A 25,188-nucleotide genomic window follows, 5' to 3' on the forward strand; every position below is an offset into this window, starting at 1 on the left:
ACCATTGTTCTGAGTTTATTAAAATCAGCTTTCCTGAAGTCCAGGATGCGCGTATGGCTACTCTCAGCTTTTGCTTCCTTTAAAATCAAGAACTCTAGTATAGCGTGGTCCTGTGACTGCCACTTCATCCACCAAATCATCTCTATTGGTTAGAATCAAGTCCAGGATAGCTGATCTTCTAGTTGCTTCCTCCACTTTCTGTAGGAAAAGTTATCTCCAACACAAGTCAGGAATTTCTTGGAGGGGCTGTGTTCGGCAGAATTTGTCTCCCAAGAGATATTGAGGTAACTGAAGTCCCTCATTACTATTACATCATGCCTCCTCAAAACATTAGCAGTTTGCTGCCCATGGCTCCTACTGGGAGGAAAGGCGGGATATGAAAATAAATAAATAATTTGCTTTGCAAAAGTTTCATCCTTGTCTTCTCCTTGATTGGGTAGTAGACTCCAAATACCGTGTTCCTTTTATTCCTTTCCCCATTAATTTTAATCCAGATACTCTCGGTGGAGCTATCAAGCTCATCCTCCTGTATTTCTGTGCAGGGATATATTTTTTTAACATACATAGTGCGACTCTGCCTCCCTTTCTGTTCCTTCTGTTCTTTTTGAACTAGCTATATCCTTCAATCAGTGTATTCCAGTCGTGGGAGTCATTTGTATAGTGTGTATCCCTATTGGCATTTATTAGAATAGGCCCTGTGCAAGTGTTATGCCAGCTCGGGGATATTCAGGGGGCCAGGAGGTTGGGCAGGTGAGTCTGGTGGGCATAGGAGAGCAATGTGAGTTGGCCCGTCTGCACAGTGGAGTTTGTCCAAGGCAGCCCTCTGTGTGTGCATGTGCAGGTACGTTCCCAGCCGAGCATGCTCACCTATTGAAGAAGGCTTGCGGTGGCCTCAGTACAGCTGCAGTTGTTTTTCTCATATATATGTCCCACTTTTCCTCAAAGGTGTTCAAGGTGGCAGACATACTTTCCCCCCTGTCCATTTTATCCACAGTACGACTAAAAGGACTTGTGGACTGCTCCCTCAATTTCAGTTTTTAAGTCTTATTGAAAATCCTTTTCTCCAAAGTTTTTGGGATTTCTGTTTAGGTTTTTTTTAATTATTAGTTAGAGTGTCAGACTCGGACCCAGGAGACCAGAATTCAAATCCCTCCTTGGCCATGAAGCTCACGGGGCCAGTCACTGGGTCTCAGCCTAACCTACTTTACCAGGTTGTTGTGAGGATAAAATCAGGAGAGGGAGAACCGTGTTTGGATGCCGCTTTGAGCTCCTTGGAGGAAAGGTAGGATATACATGTAATGATAAATAAATAATTTGGCTACTTAAGTATGTGTATTTGAAGTCCTCGCTTTGTCCTTTATTTGTTCCCCTCCCTTCCTTTGTTGTCCTCATTTTATTTCATTTAGATTGTATGCCTTTTGGGGCAGGGACTTGTGTTTATTGGTTTATTTTATGTACAGTGCTGTGTGCATCTGATGGCGCTATATAAATAAGTGGGTGGGTGAGTGGCCCAAGGTCACCCAGCAAGCTTCATGGCTGAATGGGGATTTGAACCCGGTCTCCCAGGTCCTAGTCCAACACTAATGGACTGAAGGAGAATGTGCCTCCCCATCAGCAGATGTCTCTCTGACATTCAATGGACCCTTGGTAAATATTGTAAATTGGGTGATTGTCTTTCAGCACCCTGGCAGTGATGCTTTGTGGTGCCACAGGGTTCTATCTTGTTGGAATGTATGAGGTTCAACTCCAACTTGTGGGTTGAGGCTGCATGGGGTTAAAAAGGGTAGCTAGAGAGGAGACCTCTTGGTTGCTAGGCTATACCTATCCCTTTGATCTCTTGCTGTTTCTCCCTTCCTGCTAGACTGATATGCAAAGGATGTTGATCCCAGTTCCTTCCCTCCTTCCTAGTCTTCTTCTTTCTCGAGAGGGGAGCAGACATCTTTCCTTTGTCTCTCCCTCTCATCTGGCATGAGGGCGAGTACTGGGCTCAGTGCTCGTTGCTCCAACTTAGCTAGTTAGCTAGATATAGGACTCTTTCCTATCAAACATGTACTTCCAGAATAAAGTAGTTATTTCTTATTTTAAAGCTTAAAGTCTCTGTCTGACTAATTTGCAGGGAAGGTAGAATCTTAGCAAAGATTCAAACACACACATAAGCTCGCTCAATGCTCTCCGTTCCGCTACGCAATTCTGCAGGGTCCTACAGGACATTGGGCCCAACGTCGTTTATATCTTGTGCCCAATGCTATTTAACATCTATATGAAGCTCTTGGGAGCGGTCATCAGAAGATTTGGGGTGAACATGTCAGCAGCACGCTGATGATACCCAGCACTATTTCTCTGTAAGATCTGATTCAGGAGAGACTGTGCAGGCCCTAGACCGGTGCCTGGACTCGATGATAGGCTGAATGAGGTGCCATGGGTTGATGGTTCTTGAGTTTGGATAATTGGTCAATTGCTTGTTTGGGATGGGGTCATAATCCCTCTGAAAGAGCAGGTTCATATTCTGGGGGTGCTCCAGGATCCATCTTTGTCGCTAGAGGCCCAGGTGACCTCAGTGACTAGGAGTGCCTTTTACCAGCTTTGGCTGGTAAGACAGTTGTGGCTGTTTCTGGACCGGGATAGCCTGACCACTGATGTCCATACACTGGCAACCTCCAGGTTGGATTACTGTAATGCCCTCTGTGTGGTGTTGTCCTTGAGGTTGGTGTGTAAGCTGCAGCTGGTGCAAAATGCTGCAGTGCAACTGGTTACTGGGGCAGGGTATCATGAACAGGAGGCTGTTCCAAGTGGTCCAAAGCCTGGTCGGTCCAGTTGCTTTGGAACTGATGGGACATTTTAAGACCTCCTGTGATGAGTTTGCAAAGCACTTTGCGGATAAAATCGATCGACTCCGCACGCCATGCATGCAGTGAGTGAGCCAGAGGCGGCCAGTGGTTCTCCGGTGATGTGGAATCAGTTCCAGCTTCTTCCTTCTGATGAAGTGGCTTTCAACCTTGAGGCCAACCACCTGCTTACTCGATCCTTGCCCATCGTGGCTCATTATGAGCCGCAAGAACAGACTGGGTGAGGGGATCAAGGCGGTGGTAAATGCATCCTTGGAAGAGGGCATGATGCCATCAGCTCTCAAGGAGGCAGTAATAAAACCAATCTTAAAGAAGTCCTCCTTGGATCCCCAAGATCTGATCAACTTTCGCTCAATCTCAAACTTACCATTCTTGGGCAAGGCAGCCGAGCGGGTGGTGGCGAAGCAGTTGCAAGTGCACTTGGAGGAAGCAGATTATCTGGACCCATATCAGTCAGGCTTCAGGCCTGGACATGGGACTGAAACAGCCTTGGTCACCTTGGTGGATGATATAAGGAGAGCTTTGGATAGGGGTAAATGGACCTTCCTCGTCCTCCTGGACCTCTCAGCGGCTTTTGATACCGTTGACCACAGTATCCTGTTGGACCGCCTGGAGGGATTACGCATAGGGGGCACTGTACTGCAGTGGTTCCATTCCTTCTCCTCTGATAGGCACCAAAGAGTAGCATTGGGGAATGAGGTTTTGGACCCTTGGCCTCTCACTTGTGGGGTGCTGCAGGGTTCCATCCTCTCCCCGATGCTATTTAACATCTATATAAAGCTGCTGGGGGCTATCATCAGGAGATTTGGGCTGCAGTGTCACCAATATGCAGATGACACGGAGCTCTATCTCTCATTTAAATCTTCACCGAGGTTGGCTGTAGAAACCCTGTCCAAGTGCCTGGATGGGTAGGAATAAGCTGAAACTGAACCCTGACAAAACTGAGGTACTGTTCGTGGGAGACAAAGGAAGGTTAGGGGATTTGGACCTGATGCTCAATGGGGTACAACTGCCCCTGAAAGACCAGGTCCGCAGCCTGGGGGTCATTCTTGACTCCCAACTGTCCATGGAAGCTCAGGTCTCGGCTGTGAGCCGGGCAGCACTGTATCAACTCCATCTGATACGGAGGCTGCACCCCTACCTCCCCAGTCATCTGCTCCCATCGGTGGTACATGCCCTGGTCTCCTCTCGCCTAGACTACTGTAATGAGCTGTATGTGGGGCTACCCATGAAAACTGTCCGGAAGCTGCAGCTGGTACAGAACGTGGCAGCGCACCTGATTAAAGGCAGCCACCAGTGAGATCATATCACTCCAGTGCTAAAAGAGTTGCACTGGTTACCAGTTGCTTGCCGGGCCTAATTCAAGGTGTTGGTTTTGACCTTTAAATCCCTGTACGGTTTTGGCCCAGTCTATCTGAAGGAGTGACTCCAGCATCATCAGCCATGCCGTCCAACAAGATCAGCCTCAAAAGACCTTCTCTCTGTCCCATCAGTCAAAACAGCCAGACTGGTGAGGACTAGAGAGAGGGCTTTTTCAGTTGTGGCCCCCACCCTGTGGAACTCCCTCCCAAATTATCTCCGCCATGCCCCCTCCTTAATGAGTTTCCGCCGGGCCGTGAAGACCTGGCTCTTCAGGCAGGCTTTTGGGGTGGGCTAGATTTTATTATTCCTGTTTCCAGATTTTTAATGCCTAGAATTGCAAATTTTCTGAAATATGTAGGAGGGAGCTGGGGATGACATTTGTCCACCTGTTTTTCCAGTCTTGGGAACCAAGTTTGGTAATATGCATGCCTATGCTTGGTCAGGTGTTGGGGAACCTTTGGCCCTCTAGATGTTGCTGAACTACAACTCCCATCAGCCCTAGCAAGCATGGCCAATGGCCAGGGATGATGGGAGTTGTAGTTCAGCAGTATCTGGAGGGCCAAAAGGTTCCCCACACCTGCTTTAGATAGTATCCTCTTCCTTCTCCTTGAATGTTTGCACTTGCTATCCCACTGCCAGAAACGTAATGGCCAGATCCAATTTTAGTGTTCATGTAGATGGGAAGGCCACACCTGGAAATTTTCCATGCAGGTTCTGCACACTATCATGGGTAACTTGGGAGCATAAGCTTGATCAGACTAGATCCTTAACTCACTGCTTTATATGGTTGGTCCTTTCAACAGCCTAATTAGCTTTCTGGAAAGTGCAATGCTTTTCTTTTAATTTCTCCTTGGCAATCTGAATGTAGTTTCGTGTTGTGGACAGGTACAACTTGACTTAGTTGGATGCATTGCTTGAGCAAACCTTGGAAAACAATTAGGGTATCTTTCAAACTGACTCAATTTGATTGCATAATTACTCAAATAATGGTCAGTAATGGAATACGTAGGGTTATCTTTTGGCTAATCCTCAAGTAATGGAATTGTGTGTATCTCATTTCCCCCCCCCCTCTCTCTCTCTCAGCCGTTCCCAGTGTGTGTGTGTGTGGGGATGAGACACAAGTGATTATGAAAAGTAGGGGGAGTCACTAGAGGCCAGCAAGGAAAAGGAGACCTTATCTTAAGCAATTAATCAGGAAATTCATATTGTAGGACAATTAATTCAAAGCTCATTCTAAAAGAGTTTTAGAGCCCCAGGTCCTAAGACACTTGCCCCCCCCCTTTCATTTGTCAAGGTCATTTGGAGCACCAGGGGCCAAGCCTTGCTGCGGAGTGAAGAGGGCTGTTTTTAAATTGGACTGCTTTGGATACCTTTGTCCTTTTTCTCTTCTTTTCCTTTCCTTTTTTTCAAGTGGGTTACCTTCTCTTGGTATTGCGCAGTCACCAAATTTGGAGTTAGACATCCTTTTCCTCAAGCAAAATGGAACTGGAGATAAACTAAAGCATAGGTTAGCGTATCCCCTGCCCTACGCCCTCCTGTGGCAAGAGGCATAAATTCTTTGCAAATCTGGATCGCCAACTTCGCAGCATGGAAGACATGCTTGCATGAGTTGCTGCTCAGGTATTTCTCAGAGAAGCACAAATAGAGGAAGTGGGAATTGCTGTTTGATGCTTACATATAACATCCAAAGACACCCTCAGTCTTGGCAGTCCCTAAAAGCAGTTTGGCCTGTATTCGTTTTTGTAGAAAGACAGTGGCTGCGTTTACACATGCTAATCCATGGTTTGTCCAACAAACCACAAATCATTTCACAGGGAAGCCGAAAAGCCTTTACTCATTTTAAACAAAGCTAGGTTGGTTTTCCAGCTGTGCTTGCCTTGCGCTTCAGTAGCTTGGTAGGTATCTAGGGTGCGGTGACGAAACAAACCACGGTTAGGCAAAACTGTTGTTTTTAGACACAGCAGCCCAGTTAAACCATTGCTAAGAGAGAACAGGCAAGCATGCAGGTTCTCAACAGCTGCTTTGCTTCTTGCCCAGTCTTTTGGTGCTGTGCTACTTGAAGCTAAGCCATGGTTTGGCTTAGTGTTATGTGTGAACCCAGGCTCATAGTTTCTCTCCACAAGACAAACCATGAGTGATAAGCCAAAAACAAAACTTGGCTACGGCCCATGGTTTGTCTGGAGTAAGATAAATCATGCGCCTAGGTTCAGGCATAATGATAAGCCAAACCGTGGCTTAGCTCTAGGTAATGCAACACCATGAAGACTGGGACAAGAACAAAGCAGCTGTGATTTCCTGTGAGTACCTGCATGTTCTTGCTTAGTTGTGGCTTGCCCTAGCATTAGCATTCAAGCTGTGGTTTGTTAGTAGAAAACAAACCATAGTTAGTCTGCTGAGCTTGATCCAGACATGCAGACAAACTACACTTTGGCTAAACAAACAATGGCTTAAGTGTTGCCTCCTCTTCTCCCAGGCATTTTAGCATGTGTTTTTTAAAATTGTTTTAAATTTTTTAAAGTGTGTTTTATATTTTTTTAAAAAAAGAAAGAAAGATGTGTTTTAAACTAGTATATTTGTTTTTAATGTTTTTAGTTACTGTAAACCGCCCAGAGAGCTTTGGCTATGGGGCAGTATACGAATACAATGAATGAATGAACCAGGCCAGTGCTTTTTTCTTATGACTTGAGAAAGTTCAGTGGGATAAATTGTAATGTGCACATATTAGGGGCACAATGCTGAATAGATTTATTAGTTAGATTTTATTGATTTTTTTAAAAGAAGATACCCCAATTACAGGCAGCAGTTGTTTTTTCTAATACAAGCACTTGTATTAAGTACTTCGTTATCTTAATAGACCTTTTTTCTGTTTGACAGGAGGGTTTGCTTTTTCTAAGGTGATGCCTGCTAGAGTACATATGTGCACCATTTATTTATTTATTTTATATACAAAAATCTCTAGGTGCTTTACAACAAAATCAATGAAAACAGTAGCTATCAATTTAAAATCCCGTATTTGAAAACCCAAAACACCAGAATCGCAAAAGCCTGAACAAAAAGCATGTTATTACTTAGCACCTAAAGCCAGCAGTGTGAGAGCCAACCGAATGTCAAAGAGAAAGGAGTTCCAGAGCTCAGGTGCCACCACTGAAAAGGTCTGCCGACATGTCAGCATCTGAATCTCATGCATCTCAACTTAGGAGACCCACTTGCAATATCCTGCTCAGATATTGTTCAGGAAGCACAAATAGTTGGAATTTCTCCTTGATATTTCTGTGTAAAATCCAAATATGCACTCATTTTAAGGAGGGGCTCTTCAGATTATATCAACTCATGGTAAGGCTCATACAGGGAGGGATGTTCAGGGTGTTTTTGTGTGCATGTGCATGCGCTTCTGAACTGCTCATATGAAAATTTGATTGACTATTCATTTAATCCAGAAAAGGGTGACAGCTGTTGAAAATACCATTTCTGAAACTGGGCCTTGACTCGTGCCCTTCACCTTGCCCGTTTGGCCTCTTCCTGCAACAACTCTGCAGCCCCATTCCATTGCAGAGTGCTCCACTCCAGGACATCAGCAGAGAGAGTTATCTGAAGACCCTGCTCTGATGCATGACGTTCTGGGAGGAGAAGCAGTAGATCTCTGTACCCTCCTCTGCAAAACCTAAGGTCATTGTAAACAGTGAGAGGCCTTCAGGTGGATGTGGTTTTAATTTTTCTCATGCCCTCTAAATTTCATCGCTCGCCTGAGTGAGAAAACTGCCTGCAGAATTATTACTCAGCGTGATTGCCCGGTGCTCTGGTAGCACTTTTCCAGGGGTGCTGACAGCACCGTTTTGAAGCTGACAGAGAGTAGGGCTCTCCTCTCCAGTTTCAAATGGCTGTTGAGTGCCGCCAGAGAGGTGCTGCTGTGTAGCTGCAGAGTAGATAATGCTACCTGATCATTCCTCTCTCTCCCCCACCCCAAACTCGGTTCCTAGGGGCATTTGACGGGGAATGGTTAGCAAGAGAAAACACAGTGAAGGAGACAGGGCTGTGGAGTCGGAGTCATGGAGTCGGAGTCGGAAGCAATTTTGGGTGGAGTCGGAGTCAAAGTTGGTAGAAATGTACCGACTCAGACTCCGGCTTCAAAATAAATTTTGATTGACAAATTTTTAAAACTATAAATTCAAAATGTCAAAGAAGCTTCCCATGAAGTCAGCTGTAGTTGAGTATTTCACCATAACTCAAGATGGAAAACATTTTGTGTGTCAGTGTATGACACGGGACCCAGATGAAGACAAATGCTGTGATGCCAAGATCAGCGCATATTCAGGCAGCAATAAAAATGCTCTTATGAGAACTTCCAATTTAAAAAGACATTTATAGCCCTTTCCAGGGCTGTGGAGTTGGAAGCAATTTTGGGTGGAGTCGGAGTCGGATAGTAGAAAAATAGAGGAGTTGGAGTCAAAGGTTTGGTGTACCGACTCCACAGCCTTGGAAGGAGAGGCCACGCAGAGACCAACATGAAGAGAAGTGAGCTGAGTTCTTGTTGAGTGATAAAACTGGAAGGATAGGACCTTCTCCTTTCAAAGCTGTGATACACTCTCTTAAAGTTTTATGTTTGAAAAATGGAGGGAGGGATTCCTCTTACACACAGAGAGAGACACAGACACAACATAGACAGGTTTATACTGTGTTTTAACTTGTGCACGGATTCCTCTCCCCCATACACACATACAGACTGGTTTATACAGTGCTTTAACTTGTGCATGCTATTTCTCTCCCTCCCCTCACCTTCCATTATTTATAAATAATATTGTGTCTATGCATATGCACACAGATCTATAATTGAGGGTGGAAAAATTTGAGGGCTGTTCATTTGTCAACCATTTTGAATTATGATATAACGTCACTTGCATCAGTTTTAGCATAAACTTGCATAACTACCAGCAGAGGCCCCATAAATAGCAGTAGCAGTGGCCATCATTCTTTTTTGGTGACCGCCTCACCCCGGATACCCAAATTAAACCCCTCTCCTGGGTTCTCCATGTATCACATGCACTTCATGTCGGAGTGGGAGGGCTAATCTACACTTTTCCCATCGAAGGGAGAGGGCAGTCTCATGTCACAAGGAGAATCTCGCCAAGTTAGTAGTAGAAGGTGCAGCAACTTTGTAGCAGGCATTTTATGCAAAACCAGAAGCAGTGGAAGAGACTTCCACTCCTTCTGGCATGAAGTGAGAGGCTGTCCCTGCCCTGTCCTCTTCCATCTTCCTTCCAGTGTGTAACTTAAGAGAGGAACAATGCAAGGTGGATTGCTGCTGTGGTTTTTCATTTTGGTTGTGATGGCTATCTGGATGTGAATCCTTTTGATTCTTGCATAATGGATTGTATCCAATGCAACACTTACACAAGGCAACTTCACATACCCCTCAAACCCAAAAAGCCTGTCCTGGGGTCTGAGGGACCCTTTTGGTGCAACACAACCTCTCTACTTGATTTCGTATCTTCCATCTCAATTTGTCATACCTTTCCCCATTTATCTACTTTCTGCAGGTTTGTAATATTGCAAGAACTCCACAGTTCTGCAGGTCTTTTGTTGCTGTGAGAATTTATGCCCTTCATTTGGGGGCACGTGGGAGTGCGAGAATGTTGGCAACACAGAAATCTTGTCAGGCTCCCCATAAATCCTCTGGATGCTGTCAACTTCCTGCAGTGAACAAGATGTTCTAATTCTAGTAATCCATTAAGGGTTGAGGAACAAGAACATGATAGCTGCAGTGACAGTTCTGCTTTTTGTAAGTAGTTCTTTGCAGATCTAGCCTAGCCTAGATCTAGTCTACCCTGTGCCAAAAGATACTTGGCTAACTGAGCTTGGAATACCTTCCTCTGATGCAATATGCCAGAAGCGAAGCACCTGTATTGATATTTTTTTTAAAAAGTGCCTTCACTTTATTTTAGCGGGGGCAGAACAACTTGTATGCACACACAAACAATTTGTCGTTTGCTGCCAATTTGTAGGAACACCTGGTGCGGGGGGGCTGCTGCACAGATTTTAATATCTTTCCATCTAGGTTTTCACGCTGCCTTCTCTCACCATGATATCTGAAACTTGCTTTGAATGAAAACGTCTAACAAGAGTGTGACTCAAGAGCGGTATCATTAGCAGCCTGCTATGGAAGCAGCTGGGAAAGAATGTAGTCCTTTGAAGTCAGGGTTCTCTACCAGAGTTTGTGTTTAGATAGGGAAGTTCGTAAGAAGCCTGTAGAGGGTGTGTGTAGCTTGGGTCTTATTGCAGCACCTTTTCTTTTATTTAAGTACCACGTCCCTGTCCTTGAAAATATATGGATGGGACAACCAAAGATCATGTCACACATTGCTTCATTAAGCTTTACACCTAAAAGGGCATGAATGCAATAAACTTGTTTTAGTCTTTTTGCCACATCCAGGTTTACCCCTATCTGAAGCAGTAATCTTCACTGTTTTCAGACCCAGGACCTACCTTCAACCCAAACATACATTTGGGGATGCATTACTTACTTTTTTAAAACACTTAATTTGTAAGGTGCTAATGCTGCTGTTGCAAATCATCTTACATCAGGCCACATTCCAGTAGTGGTTTCCAACCCACCAGTTGAAGATTAGTGATCTAAAGTGCAAAGTGGACCTAAGTAACATTGTAGAAAGAGAAAACAGAGGTTTTTGAAGTAGATCTTGGTGCATTGTGACCTCCGCAAACCATTTCTGTTTTTACTCAAATATCTCTGTGGTCCTGCATGAACCCCTGTCCAAGATCTCTCCTGGGTTGCAGACTTTTTGATGCAGATGGTACTACTCTTTTGGGGATGTATGTATTACATATGTTGCATCCTAGTGAGATTTGGCCTGATAACCTCCTGTGTCTTTGCTGGCATTCAGTTGCTATTTATGTTGTACTATCAGCAGCTATGGCATTTTATAGAGTAACATCAAAAAGGATAGTTCCCTGCCCTGAGAAGTTAATACAAGTCAACTTATATTACTTCAGGTGGGATTTCCTACTTTTATAAGGATTGTAGTGGCTTCCCTACTCCCTCTTGCACATACAAGTTACCCCCTCCCCAAGGACTGGTATGCTGTCTCTTGCTTTTGTTCCCCCACTCTTCTTCTGTGGCATTCCATCCCCCCCCCAATCCAATCATCACGTTGGTCCTGTGACTGCCCCAAAGCCATCCAGTGAGCTTTATAGTTCACTACATATCTGGTTCACTACATATATGTGTTACACCACCTTTAGGACTGTATTATTCAGATAACTCTGTGGTGACTCCCTGATTTCAATATCCAAGTCACTTCATAGGTATTAATCCTTTTGGGATGGGAATCCTGAGAAACAGCAGCTAGATGAGCCCATCTTCTTGACTACATGGATATTTGAACCCAGGCCCAAGTTATTGAAGTCCCTTGATCATTCGGTCTGCTCTGAGTGTGACTAATGTTAGCCATCACGCTCTGATACTACCAGATTTGCTTCTTACTGGACCCTATGTTTGCAAAGGCAGGCACAAACAATTATTTCCTAAACAAATTGGGTCACCTCAAAGCCAAACATATTTTGGACTTCCTAAATATAAGTTACTCAAACAGAAAAATAATACAAATCTAGGACCTAGTTAACACAGACATGGTAAACTGGTCTCTTGGCTGTACCACTTCAGACTAGGTAAGGGGCTCACATAATGGGATGGTCCTCCATACAAAGAAAAATTGCCCCTCCAAAACTAGACATTGAAGAGAAGAGTTATAGCTTTGCCTTCTCCCTGACTTCATACAGAGGAGGATTCAGTCAGGTGACACACACCCCTTCTGCTGTATAAGGTGATACAGAAGGTTTACCATCTCAGTCAGAACTATGCCTCTGTGAGACCCTGATATAAGCTGCTAATAAGGTGGTAACATTTCCTGAGATTCCATGGGCCATTTACCTGTGTGTGCTTGCTTTCTGTACAGCTGCCTGCCCTAACCTGCCACCCTCCAGATGTTTTGTGCTACAACTCCCAGCAGAGCTATGCTGTCTGGGGCTAATGGAGTTCTTGTCATCCAGATCATCTAGAAGGTACCAGGTTGGGGAAAGCAGCTGTCATGAATAGGACTTGGCTGTTTTTCAAAAGGGTAACTCACTCCTGAGTTGCTACAGGTCCCCTACCATTCCCTTTGGTCTTCCCTGGTGGTCAGATAATAGGATGGCAAGAAGGAAGGGACAGTTCAGAGCACTGCAGATAGCTTGCCTTGTTGCATTTGGTGATGCATGTTTGCATGTATGTTTTTTAAATGAGTTGGTTTGAGATTTCTTTTTAAATAAGACATTGTCGGTGCTAGCTTGGAAAGTCCTGCCTCTTCCCCACAATATTAAACAGGTAACAGGCTCCCCACCAACTCATTCCACTGGCAATGCACTTGAGAAGTGTAAATACTGGATTCCCAATCTATAGATCACAAAACATGACCTTTTGTCAGAGGATCGGTGGAGAATCTTACATGGCTCAGAAATTTTCCAGCCCCAGGAGCACTTGAAAGGAAGATTATTGAAATACTCCAGATAGTGACATTGTCTCGGATGATCTCCAAATTCATATTTCTTCTATCGGGAACGACCGGGTGTGTGAAATCTCACCTTAATGCACACTATTACCATAGCTGTGCCCCTATTATACTATTGTAATCGGGCCTGAACCAAGAGCAGTGATTAACGATGGCAATTTATTGTATCTGACGAGGGGAGAAAATGGGAGATGTTGTCGTTATCATAAATCATATCATAAATAACCAAAGAGAAGCCCTCGGAAAGCTTGTGTGGTGTCAGCAATGAGGCACTTTCCGGCGCGTTCGCCCAGGATGGTAGCCATAGAAACCCCAAAGTCATATTGTTATCTTAGTCTTGCTGCAGTTATGTGATACAACCATATTAACATATAGATTAGCCCATTTATAATACTAGGTGTCATTTCAGGTTAGCTTGCTTATATAGCATTTTAGGACTCTCTTCTTTTTATTGTGGAGAATGTTAGGGAAAAGCTGCATTTTCGCAGGTCAGTCTCAAGCCATTTATAACCCATCAGCGTCACACAACTGTCAGCCCAGTTAATATACTCCCATTATTGATTGGTTGCAGCGTGCAAGTTGTCACTGCCTAATTACCTTGTCTTTGCTAATAATTTCATTTTTAACAGGAAAAAAATGAAATGTGTTTAAACAAGGAATACAGTGCATGTACTTTACTGAGTTCTTTGGCCCAAGAAACCTGATTTATTGCTGAGAACGCGGGTAGAGTGAGGAGAGAGCCTGTTGCAAATATAACTTGCTCAGCTTTGCAGTGTGTTGTTTTCTGAGGCTTTTCGGTTCCGTGCATTTTTGTTGTTGTTGCTTATTGGTTGTTGTCATTCTTCCTAAGATGAGACTTTATTTGTACTGTAAGTTGCAGATTTTAGAGGGAAAAGGTGCTTAATGGGCGACTAGATTGCATCTGCCTTGCATGCAGAAACTCCCAGGTTCAATCCCCAGAGCATCTCCGCTTAAGGCTGGGAATGTTGCCCGCCTAAAACCCTGGAGAGCCACAGCCACTCAGCAGTGCTGAGCCAATGGTCTCAGAACAAGGCAGCTTCCTGTGTCCCGCCCACCAGCCTTCTCTCCCCTCCCCCCCGATCAGTAATATGGGGATAATGCTACTGGCCTACCTTACAGGGTTATTGTAAGGATTTCTGTGATAATGTCTGTGAGGCATTTTGAACACTCAAACGCACTACATAAATTATAATTATTAGCCTGCAGCAAATTCCTGTTCAGTTAATTCCAGCGTTCTCTGCCTTCTTGCTCTGCCTCTTTCTCCTGTGAGCCCAGCCACTCCTTTCTGTCGCTCAGTGTCCTTTTCTCTCCACGCTGCCCCCATGTCTGCCAGGTATATAGAGTATATCTGTCTGTCTTACACGTACCATCCATTTCTGTCTTCCTTCCTTTGTCATTGCCCACTAGTCACTGCTGTGCTACGTTCCCCGTCTCCCTTGCTATGTGTGTTGCTCATCACTGTGTTTCTCTTGCATATAGTACATCCAGTTTCTTGCTCCGTCCTTCCTTCTCCTCTGTAAGGCACATAAATGGTGCTCATGGCATCATCTTATCAGGAGGTCTGTTCCACGCAATATAGGAAGCAGACCTTTACTGGTGTGGCACTGACACTTTGGAATTCCCTCCCCTTAAATATTAGACAGGCGCCATCTGTGTTATCTTTTCAGCTCCTACTGAAGACCTTCCCCTTTCAACAAGCCTTTTAACAGAGCGTGGAAGATTACTTTTAAAAAGTAATAAATTACAGTTACAGTTACATGGCCCAAAAAAGTAGTAATTACCGTTACAATTACAATTGCTCTGAAAGTAACTGATTACTTTGCTTTTCCTCCAAAGTAATCACTACAATTACATTTCAGTTACTTTAAAAAAAACACCTACAAGGTGCTGGCCTTGGCTGCTGCACATCTAAATAGCCTAAAACAACATTAAAAATTAACAAACACATACAGAGGTAGTAGAATAATTATTTTTATTCAAGATAGCAATGGTGGTCTCTCCACTGGTAAGGGTGGTGGGGAGGGAGGCTGAGGCCACTACTCAGATCTTTGCATGTCAAACCAAGTGCAACCCTCCCACTCAGCCAGCCAGCATAATCTCTCTCACTTAACCACGTCCCATACCCTGTCCTGCCACCAACTAAGGGACACTCACGCAAGCAAACATTTTCCCCTGAGATGCAAAAAAGTAGTAGCCAGAGAGGGTGGTGGAGGCCACTTTGCGTGCCAAGTGCAAACACAGTATTCTCTCTCTCTCTCTCTCTCTCTCTCTCTCTCTCTCACACACACACACACACACACACACACACACACACGTACGTTGTCATCTTTCACCTCCACAGTTCTTTATCTCCATTCTGCTGTTGCCTCCTTCTCCTCCTTTATCCATGTTCTTGACCTCCAGATCCTTTTCCCCTCCACTCCATTCTTCACCACCACTATCCATTTTTTTAAATAATTGTTTTCTCCACTCCACCCCGTCTCACTCTCCGCCGCCTCCCTCGTCGCCTCCTCCCCATCCACAGAGCATGAGGAAAGAGCAACACTGCACAGAAGCACAGTTTGAGGCACATGATTTTCATCTACAAATCAGAGGAGCAGAAGACTTCCCCTGCTCCCTCCCCCCCCAAGTAATGCCCAAAAGTAATTCTTGAAATGTTACAATTACTGCACAAAAGTAGTAAAATTACTCCTAGTTCTATTGCAATCAAAATGTAAAGGAATTACCTACTCGTTACTCAAAAAAGTAATGAATTACAAGTAATTAGTTACTTGTAACTAGTTACTTCCAAGCTCTGCCTTTTAAGTAGAGACCTTATCCCAGTCTGTGTCTGTATTGGAATTGCTTTTGAAGATGCTTTTAAAGCTTTTTTTAAAGGTGTTTTTAAAGATGTTTTAATATGTTTTAAAGGTGTTTTGTTTTAACATACTTTAAAGACTGTTTTTAAGATGTTTTAGAGTGTTTTTGGTGGTGTTTTTTTTGTTTTTGTGGTGTTTTTTTGCCGCCCTGGGCTCCTACTGGGAGGAAGGGTGGGATATAAATAAAATAAAATAAATAATAAAAATGGCAAGGCTTTGCCACCACAAGGACAACACAACATAAGCTTTTTTTTAAAAAAAAATAATATTCCCTTGAGTGCTCTAAAGCTACCAGAATATAAATGTGTGGTGGTGGTTACTGTGTTCTTATCATATTTCCATGTAGCAGCTGAGTGTACTTAATGATATCAGACAGAAAACAAAAACCAGACCAGTGATTCGGAGCCACTATGGCAATCAAAACATTTTTTCCTGTCTCCCTTCAGGAGCTTCCCATGCAGAAATCAATTAAATTTAAACTTTTCTACTGTGCAGTACTCTTTTGCTTAGGGCAAATAACAACTTTTTAAAAAGTTAAACACTTAAATGCAGTTTTTCCTCCTATTTAAAAATCTGCTTTAAAATGCCCTGACTTGGAGCTCCTGAAGTGACCTCAAAAAAAGCCTCACAATATAGAATTATGGATGATGCTTTCATCAAATATCACCTTTTTAAAGATTTCATATATGTTGCTTTGAAAACATTCACATTGTATTAATAATAATAATAAACTTTTATTTGTTAGTCGCCTATCTGTCCGGGTCAACGGACACTCTAGGCGACGTACAATAATAATAATATAAAATACAATATACATATCAAAAACATTTATAATCAATCTAAAACCAGCATCAGTTACTGCATCATAAATCTAATCCACCCCAATCCCGTAGGCCTGCCTGAATAGCCAGGTCTTTAAGGCTCGGCGGAAACCTATCAGGGAGGGAGCGTGTCGCAGGTCAAGAGGGAGGGAGTTCCAAAGGGTGGGGGCCACAATCGAAAATGCCCTCTTTCTAGTCCGCACCAGCCTAGCTATTTTTACCGGTGGGACCGAGAGAAGGTCTTGCGAGGCTGATCTCGTCAGGCGGCATAATTGGTGATTCTGGAGGCATTCCTTCAGATAAACTGGGCCAAAACCGTATAGGGTTTTATAGGTCAACACCAACACCTTGAATTGAGCCCGGTAGACAACTGGTAGCCAGTGGAGATCTATTAATACTGGAGTGATATGATCACAGCAACGGTTGCGCTTAATCAAGCGTGTCGCCGCATTTTGTACCAGCTGTAACTTCCAGACCGTTTTCAAGGGTAACCCCACGTAGAGCGCATTACAGTAGTCTAAGCGAGAGGAGACCAGGGCATGTATCACTCGTGGGAGCAGATGAGAAGGAAGGTAGGGTCGCAGCCTCTGCATCAGGTGTAGTTGATACCAAGCTGCCCGGCTCACTGCCAAAACCAGAGCCTCCATGGACAGTTGGGAGTCAAGAATGACCCCAAGGCTGCGGACCTGATCCTTCAGGGGTAATCTCACTCCATTAAGCATCAGGTCAGTAATTTCCAATCTTCCTTTGTCTCCCACGAGCAATACCTCGGTCTTGTCGGGGTTCAGCTTCAGCCTATTCTCGCCCATCCATCCACTTACGGATTCCAGGCACTTGGACATGGTATTCACAGCCAACTCTGGTGAGGACTTAAAGGAGAGGTAGAGCTGAGTGTCGTCCGCATATTGGTGACACTGCAGCCCCAAACTCCTGATGATAGCCCCCAGCGGTTTCATAGAGATATTGAATAGCATGGGGGAGAGGATAGAACCCTGTGGTACTCCACAATTAAGAGGCCAAGGGTCTGAAACCTCATCCCCCAATGCCACCCGTTGATGCCTGTCTGAGAGATAGGAACGGAACCACTGTAAAACAGTGCCCCCTATTCCCAATCCCTCTAGGCGATATAAAAGGATACTGTGGTCGATGGTATCAAAAGCCACTGAGAGATCCAGGAGGACGAGGAAGGTATATTCTCCCCTATCCAACGCCCTCCTCATATCATCCACCAGGGCGACCAAGGCTGTTTCAGTTCCATGTCCAGTCCTGAAGCCCGATTGGAATGGATCTAAATAATCCGCTTCATCCAAGTGTGTCTGTAACTGCTTAGCCACCACTCACTCAATCACCTTGCCCAAGAATGGTAAATTAGAGACTGGGCGAAAGTTGTTTAGCTCCTGGGGATCCAAGGAGGTTTTTTTTAAGATGGGCTTTATCACCGCCTCCTTGAGAGCTGATGGCATTGCACCCTCTTTCAAGGATGCATTTACCACTGCCTGGATCCCTTCGCTCAGTCTCTCTTTGCAGGTCATAAGGAGCCACGAAGGGCAAGGATCAACCAGACAGGTGGTTGGCTTTACAGTACTGAGCACCTTGTCCACTTCCTCAGCAAGAAGAGGCTGAAACCAATCCCAGCGGGCCGGAATGCAACTGGCCAACTCTGGCCCACTTCCTGTATCCATGGCGAACGGAATCGTGCTCTTCAGACGTTCGATTTTATCGGCAAAGTGTTTAGCAAAGGTATCACAGGAGGTTTTACAATGCTCCAAGGGTTCCTGAGCAACTGGACCGACCAGGCTTCGGACCACCTGGAACAATCTCCTGGGACAACACTCTGCTGACGCAATAGAGGCAGCAAAGAATTCCCTCTTTGCTGCCTTTGTTGCCACCTGATAGGCAGCTATCGCCGCTCTAACTAGTGTCCGATTGTCTTCGGTGTGAGATTTCCGCCACCGGCACTCAAGTCATCTCACCTCCTGTCTCAAACCCTGCAACCGTGGTGAATACCAGGGCGCTGTCTGAGCTCTGTTCAGGGGGAGAGGACGTTTCGGAGCCACCCGGTCCACTGCCCTGGTGATCTCCCTATTCCACTTCATCACCAGGGCTTCGATTGGGCGACCTTCAGTCAGCTCCAAATCACCCAGCGCATTCAGGAATCCCTCAGGTTCCATCAGGCGTCTGGGGCGGACCATCCTAATAGGTCCATGTCCCCTGCGGAGGGTATGTGGCATCGAGAGGTCTATATTCACCAGATAGTGATCTGACCATGACACGGGGTTAACAGAAACAGCCCCCATTTCCAGAACACTTCCCTCCCCTCCCGAAACAAACACAAGGTCGATGGCATGACTGGCTACATGGGTGGGCCCTGTATTACTAAGGTGCAGATCCCAAGAAGTCATGGTTTCAATGAAATCCCGAGGGGCTCCCATGAGGGCAGCCTCGGCGTGTACGTTGAAGTCCCCCATAACTAACAGGTTGTGGGAAAGCAACCGCACGCTCAAGACCACCTCAAGCACCTCGGTCAGGGAGTCTGCTGTGCAGCAGGGTGGTCGGTACACAAGTAGAATCCCTAAACTGCCCTTAGGGCCCAACCTCCAGTACATGCAATCAACAAACTTGGTCTCGAGGAGAGGAGGTCTGGCGAAAACCAAGGACCCCCGATAGATGACTGCCACTCCCCCTTCCCGCCTACCAATCCTCGGCTGCTGTGTGTACTGGAAACCGGCTGGGCACATGGCCTCAAGTATAGGAGCTGAGGCCTCATCCAGCCAGGTCTCCATAATACATACCAGGTCTGCGTTCTCATCCAAGACCATATCATGGATGAGCGATGTTTTCTGCACCACAGACCTGGCATTACACAACAGCAGTCGAAGATTGGAAGGAGTTCTGCATCCCCCAGTTATCTTCTGGTTGTGGACAGGCCTGGAACAAGGGATGGATATTACGCATCTATCCCTTGTTCCCCTAAACTGGCGTGGCCTGCTACCTGCGCCTCTCCAGGATCTGCCGCCTAGCCTTCTAATGTCATGGCTCCCCACCCTCCCCACAGTATCCCCCTCCGGTCTACACATATCCCCCTCCCTGTCCGCCAATCAGGCAGGCCTTCTGCCCCTAAATAGATACAAATAGATGTCCCATATCTCTCTTGCCCACCACGTGGAGTTAGTTCGTCTGCTGCCGGAGGGCCCCTCGTCTCCTACCACTCCTGGGCCTCCACCACAGCAGCCATCTCCACTCCTTGCCGCTTTCCCAGCCCACCGCATCGCGACTGAGGCGTCTCGTTGTCTTCTTTCCTTCTTCCTTTCTCAAGACCTGCTCCTCTAAAAGCAACCGATAGAGGGCGCACTGCGTCTCGTCGCTGATGCCACGGGCCAATGGAGGGCGTATGTCACTACACCACCGAAGTCGTGGACCAATGGAAGGAGCGTCGCGCCGCGCCACCGATGTCACCGCTCTCGCCCTCCTCCACCCCCGAGAAAATGCTGGAAAACAAAGCGGGGCAGAGCAGGCAAAGCGGGGTGGCGCCATCGCAGCTCACGCCGCACCGCCGTTGTTGCGGGCTGATGCGTTGCGTTGCACCGCCGACGTCGCGGGCCAATGGAGGGCGCGTCATGGCACGCCTCCGATGTCACAGCTCTCACCCTCCTCTGTCACCGACAAGATGCTGAGAGACAAAGCGGGGGTGGCGCCACTGCAGCCCAAGCCACGTCCACAATCTGGGCCCACTACTCCACACCCGCCGCCAGCAAGCTCCTCGGCCCAGGCGGAAGTAGCCCGAAGCCTCCAAGGCAACGTCCAGGAGGCAGCCAAGCGGCGGGGAACGCAGGTCCCAGCGACGGCAAAGAAGCCGGGAAGGCACAGGCCGGGCGAAGCCCCCACGGCCAGCGTCCGCTTGTCCCCCACGTCCTCCTCACCAGCGCCGGCCTCCGTCGACCCCGCAACAAGGGGGTAAGTAGGCCATGCTCGCTCCCCGGCTTCAATTTTCCGCGGCGTTCTTATTGCCAGTGCCTCGCCATCACCCTCACGACAGTTTACAAAGGGGCAAGGGAGGATGGGTAACCAGTCAAGTCCAAATAGGGGTACTTGCATACCCAAATTCCATACGAGCCCCAAGGGATATTAAAAGATGGAAAAAGATGTTAAAAAATGAGATAGGCGGCGGAGCTCTCACCGCAGCATCTGCCTACGCCGCCATCTTAGTCTTACATTCCTGTTTGTTGTCCTGCAATCTTTTATTACTATTATTTTTACACTTTCAATTTTTTGTACTGCTTTGTATGATTTCCTTTCAGGGTGGGGTGCTGGTGGCAGGCCATGTCAGAAAAGAGGAACTAGGGAGAGATACGTAATATCTGCCTGCCCAACACCGGAAGATTGCTGGGGGATGCAGGATGCCATGCTCCGACCTTTGGCTGCTGCTGTGCAATGCCAGGTCCGTAGCCCAAAAAACATCTCTCATCCATGACATGATATTGGATGAGGGCACGGACCTGGCATGTATTACGGAAACCTGGCTGGATGAGGCCACGGCTCCCATCCTTGAGGCCATGTGTCCAGCTGGGTTCCTATATGCGCAGCAGCCGAGGGTCGGAAGATGGGGAGGGGGAGTGGCAGTCATCTATCGGGGGTCCTTGTTTCTCACCAGATCTCCTCTCCATGAGACCAGGGTTACGGACTGCATGTACTGGAGGCTGGGCCCAAAGAGCAGCTTAGGGATTCTGCTCGTGTACTGTCCACCCGCTGCACAGCGGACTCCCTGGCTGAGGTGCTGGAGGTGGTCTCGGATGTGCGGGTGCAATCCCCAAACTTGCTGGTGTTGGGGGATTTCAATGTACATGCTGAGGCTGCCCTCACAGGGGCATCTCGGGATTTCATGGAAACCATGGCTTCCTGGAAGCTGCACCTTATTTCCATGGGGCCCACCCATGTAGCTGGGCATGCACTTGACCTTGTATTTGCATCCAGAGAGGAGGGGAGTGATCTGAAAGTGGGGGCTTTATCTCTTACCCCCTTGTCATGGATAGATCACTATTTGGTGAGAGTAGACCTTTCGATACCACACACCCTCCGTGGGGGCAAAGGACCCATTAGGATGGTCCGCCCCAGGCGTTTGATGGATCCTGATGGATTCCTGAATGCGCTTGGGGATTTTATGGAACCTGCAGACGGGCACTCAGTCGAATCCCTGGTGGAGGAGTGGAATGAGGCAATCACTGGGGCATTAGACCGGGTGGCTCCGAAACACCCTCTCCCCCTGAATAGAACTCAGACCGCACCATGGTATACTCCACAGCTGCGAATTCTGAGATGGGAGGTGAGACGGCTAGAATGCCGGTGGCGCAAAACTCGCTCTGATGACAATCGGACACGGGTTAGAGCGGCTGCAGTGGCCTACCACGTGGCGATGAGGGCAGCAAAGAAGGATTTCTACGCTGCCTCTATTGCGTCCACAGAGTGCTGTCCCAGGAGGCTGTTCCAAGTGGTCCGAAGCCTGGTCGGTCCAGCTGCTTCGGAACCAATGGGACATTCCAAGACATCCTGTGATGAATTTGCAAAACACTTTGCAGATAAAATCGATCGTCTAAAGAGTGCGATTCCGCACACTGTGGATACAGTGAGTGAGCCAGAGGCGGCCAATGGTTTTCCGGTAGTGTGGAATCGGTTCCAGCTTCTCCCTTCCGAGGAAGTGGACAAGGTGCTTTCAACCTTAAGGCCAACCACCTGCCTACTCGACCCTTGCTCATCGTGACTCATTACGAGCTGCAAGAACAGACTGGGCGAGGGGATCAAGGCGGTGGTAAATGCGTCCTTGGAAGAGGGCATGATGCCATCAGCTCTCAAGAAGGCAGTAATAAAACCAATCTTAAAGAAGCCCTCCTTGGATCCCCAGGATTTGAATAACTTTCGCCCAGTCTCAAATTTACTATTCTTGGGCAAGGCAGTGGAGCAGGTGTTGGCAAAGCAGTTGCAAGCATGCTTGGAGGAAGCGGATTATCTGGATCCATTTCAGTCTGGCTTCAGGCCTGGACATGGGACTGAAACAGCCTTGGTCACCTTGGTGGATGATATAAGGAGAGCGTTGGATAGGGGTGAATGCACCTTCCTCGTCCTCCTGAATCTCTCAGCGGCTTTTGATACCGTTGACTGTGACAGCCCTTCCCTGGCTCTCCCTGTCAGGTTCCTACCTGCTCGTGGTTACTGCCTGTCTCTAGGCACCACCAGGGACTCCACCAGTCCGGACTGTCCTTTATTTTATTTTTTCTCTCCCCGCTCTAGCACAGATCTCAACAGATCCCCCTGCTAGGCAACCACCAGTCACGTCCTAATACTAGTATTCCCAGAGACTCTGAATACTGGTATCGTTATTCTCTTCACCGCTGCCACCATTTGTTACAGTTCCCCTTCAGCCTTGGTCATTACCTTACCCTCCCTTCTGGTCTATGAAACCCCAGCCAAGGATCAGGCCTTTGGTAAACCAAATTAAGTATTTATTAAAGATAACAAAGCTAACAAGATTAACAAGATCTCTTCTTAAGGCACATAAGCATATGGTTTTACTCAATACTAATCCGAACTCCACCCCCCTCCTTCTCCACTCTCTCCTGGCAAACCACTCTCTCAAACCCACCAAACAACCCACTCAGTTTCACCTCATCCACCACACAGATTCCACTCTCACTCTTCCTTTTATACGTTCAGCCATTTTAAACACTCAGCCAATCATCTAGCATTCTACTGCCCATTCACTCCCCCTCCTCTTTCACTCCACTTACCATGTATCTTCTAAACAACCAACACTTACCATATATACATTAATATAGGAACATCACATTGACCACGGTATCCTTTTGTATTGCCTGGAGGGGTTAGGCATAGGGGGCACTGTACTGCAGTGGTTCTGTTCCTTCCTCTCTGATAGGCACCAAAGAGTAGCATTGGGGGATGAGGTTTTGGACCCTTGGCCTCTCACTTGTGGGGTGCTGCAGGGTTCCATCCTCTCCCCGATGCTATTTAACATCTATATAAAGCCGCTGGGGGCTATCATCAGGAGATTTGAGCTGCAGTGTCACCAATATGCGGATGACACGGAGCTCTATCTCTCATTTAAATCTTCACCAAGGTCGACTGTAGAAACCCTGTCCAAGTGCCTGGAGTCGGTGAGTGGCTGGATGGGAAGGAATAAGCTGAAACTGAACCCTGACAAAACCGAAGTACTGTTCGTGGGAGACAAGGGAAGGTTAAGGGATCTCGACCTGGTGCTTAATGGGGTATGATTGCCCCTGAAAGACCAGGTCCACAGCCTGGGGGTCATTCTTGACTCCCAACTGTCCATGGAAGTTCAGGTCTCGGCTGTGAGCCGGGCAGCATTGTATCAACTCCATCTGATACGGAGGCAGCACCCCTACCTCCCCAATCATCTGCTCCCATCGGTGGTACATGCCTTGGTCTCCTCTCGCTTAGACTATCGTAATGCACTCTACGTGGGGCTACCCATGAAATCGGTCCAGAAATTGCAACTGGTACAGAATGCGGCGGTGCACCTGATTAAAGGCAGCTGCCGGTGGGATCACATAACTCCAGTGTTAAAAGAACTACACTGGCTACTGGTGGCTTACCGGGCCCAATTCAAGGTGTTGGTTTTGACCTTTAAATCCCTGTACGGTTTTGGCCCAGTCTATCTGAAGGAGCGCCTCCAGCATCATCAGTTATGCCACCTAACAAAATCAGCCTCAAAAGACCTTCTCTCTATCCCATCAGTCAAAACAGCCAGACTGGTGAGGACTAGAAATAGGGCTTTTTCAGTTGTGGCCCCCACCCTGTGGAACTCCCTCCCTAATGATCTCTGCCTTGCCCCCTCTATAATGAGTTTCCGCCAGGCCGTGAAAACCTGGCTCTTCAAGCAGGCCTTTGGGGAGGATTAGATTTTATTATTATTATTATTATTATTGGTGTAGATTTTAATGTTTACTGGATTGCTGTGTTATTAGATGTGTAGATAGATTTTATTATTATTATTGGCTCAGATTCTAATGTTTATTGCACTGATATACTAATTTGTACGTCGCCCAGAGTGGCTGGAGAACCAGCCAGATGGGCGACTAAGAAATTTAATAAATAAATTATTATTATTATTATTATTATTATTATTATTATTTTAAAAAATTGAAAGGGTGCCTTAGAGTGTTCAAAGAACTTCACATTGTCTTGTGATCCTTTTAACAACCCTGTGTAAGGTAGGTCAGTAGTAGCTCTCCTGTGCTGCAGATGAGGAGATGAGGCTGAGAGAGCATGCCTTCCTTTAGACAGCTTGATAAATTCGTGGTGACAGCGATGGGATTCAAGCCAGAAGCGTCCCAATTCACCGCTCAGTGTCTTAGCTGTTACAATCTAACATCTCCCTGTCACAGTAGTTGCCAATCAATCAGCTGGCATTCTGAGAAGCCAAAGTCCCCTTCATTTGTTACTACGGTGATTCAGGAACATAAGAAGAGCCTGCTGAGTCTGGCCAACGGCCCATGTAGTCCAGCACCCTGTTCTCACAGCGGCCAGCCAGATGCCCATGGGAAGCCTGCAAGCAGGACCTGAGTGCAAGAGCACTGTTTTCTCCTGCGGTTTCCAGCAACTGGTATTCAGAAGCACCCTGCCTTCAACCATGGAGGTGGAGCGTAGCCATCATGGCTAGTAGCCATGGATAGCCTTATGCTCCATGAACTTG

At 46.6% G+C, this 25,188-nt stretch overlaps 1 protein-coding gene across 3 annotated transcripts in view; it reads left to right on the forward strand.

Annotated features, from left to right (window-relative positions):
- LOC133390207 (transcription initiation factor TFIID subunit 3-like) overlaps window positions 1-25,188 on the forward strand; it is an 87,655-nt gene that overhangs the window by 9,603 nt on the left and 52,864 nt on the right. The window contains exon 1 of one of the 3 annotated variants that reach the window (XM_061638301.1): window positions 20,253-20,420. The exons of the other annotated variants lie outside the window; for them this stretch is intronic. The gene's annotated coding sequence lies outside the window, so the exon portion shown is untranslated. Of the gene's footprint in view, window positions 1-20,252; window positions 20,421-25,188 lie in introns of those variants that run through there. 3 annotated transcript variants of the gene reach the window in all.

This window comes from Rhineura floridana, chromosome 8, assembly GCF_030035675.1.
Source record: "Rhineura floridana isolate rRhiFlo1 chromosome 8, rRhiFlo1.hap2, whole genome shotgun sequence".
NCBI classification, from domain to species: Eukaryota; Metazoa; Chordata; class Lepidosauria; order Squamata; family Rhineuridae; genus Rhineura; species Rhineura floridana.